This window comes from Sorex fumeus, unplaced genomic scaffold, assembly GCF_029834395.1.
Source record: "Sorex fumeus unplaced genomic scaffold, SorFum_2.1 ptg000030l, whole genome shotgun sequence".
NCBI classification, from domain to species: Eukaryota; Metazoa; Chordata; class Mammalia; order Eulipotyphla; family Soricidae; genus Sorex; species Sorex fumeus.
The window spans coordinates 24952374-24959568 of NW_026606087.1; the positions used below are offsets into that span (position 1 = coordinate 24952374).

Genomic DNA, 7195 nt, shown 5'->3' on the forward strand with positions numbered 1-7195 from the left:
CCTTAGACCTCTAAGTCCCTCTATCTTCTAGCTAGAAGTAATCTAGCTTCTAGCTTCCTAAACCATAATTCATAACCTATTGTGCATATCACGAACAATTTTTGGCAAAAGTAAAAAGTTTCTGAATGTACAACAACCAAAAATAATTTAAAGTGAAGAGCATATCAAACTCAAGCTGTTTCTGATGATGTTTTACCAGATTTCTTTTCTTAGGCTAAAAGAGATCAAGTGTGGAAAAAGTTTTAAAAGTCCTGATCTAACTTGATTGTTCGTTCCACTCCAAAGTGTTGTCCCAAATAAACTTTACTCAGACTTAGAGCATCATAAGTTCTAAGAAATGAAGCCCAGAAATCTTAGTTTTATCAGAAACCTGTTTTATCAAGACCTTTAGGTAATTTTGATGCAGACTAGATTTTTATTTTAAAGCGATGAAAAAGGCATTAAGGACCATACTGCAAACTAGTCTCTTGTTCCCCTGTCAAATATAAAAGAGATTTCCAGAGCCTGATGTTTTAAAGAAAGAATCAATACTTGCTGAATATTTACTAGATGCCAGTTATACTTCTAAGCAATTTATTCCCCAACTGAACCTTATTATAACTTTAAGATGTAGGTGTGATGATCACTATTCCACAGTGGTATGAAGACACAAAGTTTAAGCAAAATCCTAAAGTCACACTGATGGCCACAAATTACATGAAAATATTCCCTGGGTCATTAATTAACACACAAATAAAAACAACAATGGGATATCATCTCATGTGCAAAATCTCCCTGGAAATGCAGGCTTTAATATAAAATTGTATTGCTGGATTAAACAAGGTTAGGGAAGTTCAAGCCTAAGAATCCTGAAACATCCTGCTAGGTTAAGTACAGGCCTAAGCAATAAATGTCCTGTTAAAAACAGTCTAGGCTTCACAGATTAATGGGTGCCATAACACAGCTTAAGAGGAGACTGCTGAAATAAAGAGCAGAACACCCCCAAAGTCTTATTTACCCCATGTCCCCCAGGCCCACAACTGCACTAACAGCCTATGCATTTTTTTTGAGGACTAGCTCATTATGAATGGTGTATATGATGAGAGGGAGGAGGGGAAAATGGAGGTTATACTTAATTAAAAGGCCAAGTAGTCCTTTGGTTAAGATTTATTAGGCTAACTTGCTACTTGGACAAGCTACAACATCTATCTCATTCTTTGTGATATGTTTTTGGAATAGTTGATAATCTAATTGAATAAAACAGTATGTTTGGGGCCAAGTGATAGTCCCACAGATAAGGTGCTTGCCTTGCATGTGGTTGCATCAGGTTTAATTCCTGGGATCCCATATAGTCCCCTGAGCACCCACAGAAGTGATTTCTGAGTACAGAGCCAGGAGTAAACCCTGAGCATTTCCAGGTGTTGTTCTCCCCCCCTCAAAAGAAGTCAAAAACAAAACACTAACAAAACCAAAATAAAAGATTATGTTTTAGGTAATTATGAACTATTATGTTGATAGTCTTGTAAAGCTATCAAAGAAAAGTGGGAAGAAAAGTTTATCTAACTTAATTGACTTCTAACATTCAAGAACTTAACATTTACTTAAAGCTATAACAGATAGAGCATATCGCTTAATTATAAATTCCAGGTTTTAAAGAGTTAAGGCCTAAATTTTGAGTGTGAGAGAAAGTACAGAAAGTAGGACACTTGTCTTGGAAGCAACTACGGATCCCACCTTATCTCCAGAACTGTGCAGTTCCCAAGCACTTACAGGCATAATCCCTGAGCAAAGGATCAAGAATAAGCAATGAGTACCATGAGGTATGGCCCAGAAAAAACATCTAAAAAATAGAAAGAGTAAGGCTAAGCTTCTTGATAAATGCTTGAAAAATTAGGAACCTAAATTTGACCTGAAAATTTTCAGGTAGAGAAATTTTCTTGAGATAAAGATGATTCAAAAAAATAATCTAATAGAGACACTTCTGGACCCCAGGCCAGGCTAAGTCATCTGGGGAACCCTGGAGGGAAACAATTGAGCCTACCACACCCCCACCCTACCAGAGCCCCAGTGAAAGACTCTACACCCCACAATCTCTGCCATGCTCATGGCCGGAATCCATTGCTATGAAAGAGCCTCATCCAGAAATTGATCTGTTGAAAAACCTAGGGATATGTGTTTTTGTGACTAAAATCACCAGGCTCTCATGGAGTTGGGGATGGCTATCTCCCCTCTTATCTCTATTCTTCCAGAAGCCTGGCAGTGAAGCCCATGAACTGTCTCTCTCGGTCAAATAAGCTCATTAACCAACCATGATCCAGAGGCTCATAAATAAATCTCAAAAGAGATCGACGAGTTGCATAGATGTCTCCAGACTCCATGTCAGGCTCTTGTCAGAGTCTGTTATCCAGGGTACCCAAAGTCACCACCCAGTTAAAAGTTTAACTCTAGCAGTATTACCCCATTCACGTTTTGAATTCCTGGAGTGCACAGGCACATTCAGGCCCACATGACATCTCAAACTCTATAACATTTATGAACCAGGAGTAGCACACCACTTTGGCTGGGATGTAAAGTAGAAGACAGCCAATCTCGATTAAGAAAATAAAAAAAAGAGGAAGTGGACACGGTGTGTGGCTTTCTCAGGTTCGTTACCCCACAGCTTTCCAGAGTGTTGGATCTTCCTCCAGAAAACTTGATCAAGTCAATATCTGCAGTTCCAATTAAAAGAAAAATAGAGTAAAATGAGGGTCCATGCATCCAGATAGGAAGAAAGAGAGGGGGAAAATTATTAAAGACCCCTACCTCACCAGGGAAATCTGTTTACAAAGATGTCCTTTCAGAAAAGGAACAGTCCTGTTCAGCCACAGGTGTCCAAACAGGTGCCTACGTGAAAGGAGACCCCAGGAGTTCTAGAAGATTACTGAAAGTGGGACTCGGGACTGTATCTTAGAATCTGTGCCAACACAGGGCCTCTCCCCCAACAGGTATGCTGGAGGGAGGGGCATGACCTCCGGGACAGAGGCTCCTCATATGGCCTACAGTTAATTTCCCTTTTTACAATGCATTGGACCCATATTTTAGTCTCCTAGTCTGTAGTCTTAGTGAGGCCACCTCACTAACCCAAACACATTAGGTCAATAATCCACTAGCCTACCCCAGTCAAAACAGTCCAAAAACTCATCAAAATAACAGTGAACACAAGGAACTGTACAAAATCAATCTAAAAGAACATATCACCCAAATCAGTGCTAGAGGCTCCACATAAGTCACACAGAAGCATCAAAGAGGAAGGTAGTGTCCTTGAAGGGGAAAGAGGAGATCACTATAAATTGAGCCCATCCATCCTACCTGGCAGAGAAAAGGGGACAGTGAAAGTGAACTAGAGGGATCCACTGCCATACTACTACAGCATCATGGGGGAATAGCACAGATCCCAACCTTGAGGTGTGGATAAAGAAAGGAGTCCTGAAGTCTGACAGGGAATATACACATACATAATCTCTCTGACAAAGAATTCCAAGAAGAAATTGGGAGGATGTTTAATGAGTTCAAAGAAACAGTAGAAGACATCCAATATAATACAAGAGGCTATGAAAGAAACAGTGAAGCCCTCAACCAATAAAATGCAGGTAGAAATGGGAGCAGAAATAAGAATACTACAAACAGAAGTGTCACTAATAAAGGACTCCAAAAACTCAATGGGTGCCCTCAACAGTAGAATGACAAGAGGCAAAGACAGAATCAATGAGCTTGAAGACACAGCTGTAGAATGCACACAGACAACAATAGAAGATGGAAAAAAAAAGACCTCAAAATAGGATCACAACTCTTATTTTATGTTTTTTATAAAGCTTCCTTTGACAAATATGAAAAATTACAAGGATTATAATTAATAAATACAGAAGGATTATATAATTTCTTATCTTGAATCTTTTAAAGCATAAGAGTAGTCCTAAATTATGACAGCTAGAACAGCAATTAACACAAAATTGGTTGAAAAACTAAGAAATGTGTTACTAAAATGAGAGATGACTTGTAAAACTCATTTTCTAAATAAAACTATAAGAATATTATTTATTTTTTCTCAATTTAGTGCTCTACCTACTAAAGCTCTTTTAGGATTCACTTCATATATTGTGACAATAATTTTGTTCCTAGAATTAGTAGCTACCAGGTCCATACAGTTCAGACCAAAAGCAATCATTTAGCTAACTTAAAACAGCCACCAAATAGCAGTCTTTAAAATATTGTTATATATATATAACATTTAATTTTCTACTAAGATTTATTTGCTACTAAGTTTATACATAAAAAGATAAAAGTTTGACAACTATTGACACAATGTAAATAAAAGTGGTACTAATTTGATATATATTTGCATTGATTTGATGGCAATAATTTGGAGGTCAGTTTGTGCTTTGTTAAAATTAATCTCTCCAGCAACAAAAAGAAAATATATCTTATTTTAATATTCTATCAACTATTATTATAAAAACTATTAAAATAAGACAACTTAGACAACAGTTGGGGGGAATTCAATGACAGAAAAGAAAAGAGTAGAAAATCAGAGAAGATTTTTGTAAGTCGAACAAATAAATTTCTGTGGTAGCTGCTCACACTTAACTTTATTCTGTTTGTTAAATAAAGTGTAGGTGCTATAGAGTTAATTTTGGAGTAGGAGAAAACTTCTGGTTTCTCCTTATATATATTTATTAATGGCCTTCTTTTGGAGAAATATTTTTTTAGGGGAGAGCACACACACAGTCCCCCACAACTACAAATTATTTGGTCGTTTCCCATATTCTTGAAGTTGCAGGGGTTAGCACATTTAGTGCAATGGATAAGCCTCACATTAGGAAAACTACCTTCATGATCATAGAATCTTCTCTGTCAAGTATGTAGAAAATATTTTTAAAACCCATTTACAGGGCTGGAGCGATAGCACAGTGGGTAGGGCGTTCACCTTACAAGCGGCCAATGGCCGACCCGAGTTCGATTCCTCCGCCGCTCTCGGAGAGCCCGGCAAGCTACCGAGAGTATTCGATATGCCAGACACAGTAACAACAAAGTCTCCAATGGAGACGTTACTGGGCCCGCTCGAGCAAATTGACGATCAACAGGAGGGCCTTTACCTTTACCTTTACCTTAAAATGGTGTATCCTAATAAGATAAAAAAAAAAATTAGGGGCCAGAAAGATAGTACAGTGTGTAGGGCATTTGCCTTCCTTCTACCCACCAGACTGACAGCACACCATTATGAACCCCCAATCTCTATCAAGAGAATCCCTGATTACAGAGACAAGAGTGAGCCCTGGGTACAGTCATGTGTTGTAAATTTAGATAAATAAATTAGATAAATGAATAAGTAGATAAATAAACTTTAATAGAAATAGGTATTTTTCAATGGAATTCAAAATTATTTTTCTTTTCTGAAGCAGGATTGGAAATCAAAGACAAAAGATATAAAAATGAAAGACCAATAGTTGTCTCATTTTAAAAGTCTTCTAGAAAAATAATAGCATCAAACGTGTTTGGAAGAGAGTACATAAAATATAAAATAACATTACAAAAAATCATTACAATCGTACAGAAAATTTAACTATAATTAATATGTAAGCACTGGGGTGAGAAAGAAATATATGGATTTGGGTACTTGCTTTGTATGTGGTAGTTAACGTTAGGATTGTTAGAAACCCAGTACCCCATCTCGCCTCCTGAGCACTGCCAGGAATCCTCCTGGGAGATATTCAGTGGGAAGATCTGATCACTGGTGGGTGTGACCCAAAACAAAGCTGAATAAATAAATAAACAAAAAAATAAGCAAATAAATAAAGTAATGAAAAACATTAAAATGTCTTTTGAACAATAAAAGAAATGCCATGTATTGACAAGAGTAAGGTAACAAGAAGGGTCATAAAGAGGACACAAGAATCCCAAGGCTTTCCTATATACAAATTATAAAAGAAAAGAATGAAATATTATTAAAAAAATCCCATTCATAACTGTGCCTTTGAAAATCAAGTTTCTCAGAACCAGCTTAACGAAAGAAATGAATAACCTATACAAAGAAAACTACAAAACACTACTTCAAGAAATAAAAGAGGATACGAAGAAATGGAGACACATCCCCTGCTCATGAATCAGGAGGTTTAACATTGTCAACATGACAATAATACCCAAATTGTTATACCGATTCAATGTGATCCCTATAAAAATACCCATGACATTTTCAAAAAAGATCAAACACTCCTGAAAATTCATGTGGAATAATAACCCCCCATGAATAGCTAAAGCGATTATTAGGAAAAAGAAGATGGGTGGCAATACCCTCCCCAACTTCAAACTGTACTCCAAAGCGGCAGTAATTAAAACAGCATAGTATTAGGGGGAAAAAAACAGACCTTCAAACCAATGAAATAGGGTTGAATATCCTAACACAGATGCTCAATTTTTTGACCAATTAGTCTTTAATAAAGGAGCAAGAAATGCGAAGTGTAGGAAAGAAAGCCTCTTCAACAAGTGATGTTGGGAAAACTGGACAGCTGCATGCAAAATAGTGAAGTCAGATCTCTAACGTGAGGCATAAAAGTCAGACCAAAGTGGATTAAAGACCTCAAAATCAGACCTGAATCCATAAGGTACAGGAAAACAGGCAAAAACTTCCATAGCGTTGGTGGTGTAAAGTTTAGTGTAGCTAAGTATCAAATCACAAAGTCAACAACGCTAACACACGAGATCCAAACTTCAAAGACCAAACTTGAAAAGGTCCCTGTCAAGGTTACAGATTTGTGGGAATGGTGGTAATGGTAGGTAACCTGGGAAATCTGGTGAGGGAGAACACCGGGGATAGAATTGGTGCTGGAACAATGTGTCTAAAACTCAACTATGAATGACTTTGTGAATCATTGTCTGTAGGATTACACTGTTTTGTCCTTTCTGCATACCTCAGGTAGTTTAGGTGTATTGGGTTGCTCCCATCACAGTGCTCCCATTCCTCTGTGTTTATTTGTAATTTCGTTCTTTATGCTCTGTTGACTTGTAAATATTGTTTTTATCTTCTCCCTATGTCCTTTGCATAGTTTATTCAAAGCAATGTCCTTTTTGTTTGGACACAAGAAGACAGTATATGCTATGCTTTTGTTATGTGATTCTCAGTGATATTTTCCTCCTGGGCATCTGTTCTCTCACTTAAGCCTCAGCTGCCCTTTCTTCCTAG

General features: G+C 37.3%; 1 non-coding gene across 1 annotated transcript; it reads right to left on the reverse strand.

The window, feature by feature from the left end:
• Positions 1-4722: 4722 nt before the first annotated feature.
• LOC130025574 (U1 spliceosomal RNA) lies at positions 4723-4881 on the reverse strand. Its single transcript, XR_008792713.1, has one exon. It is a non-coding gene; the product is annotated as a U1 spliceosomal RNA (small nuclear RNA).
• Positions 4882-7195: the final 2314 nt, after the last annotated feature.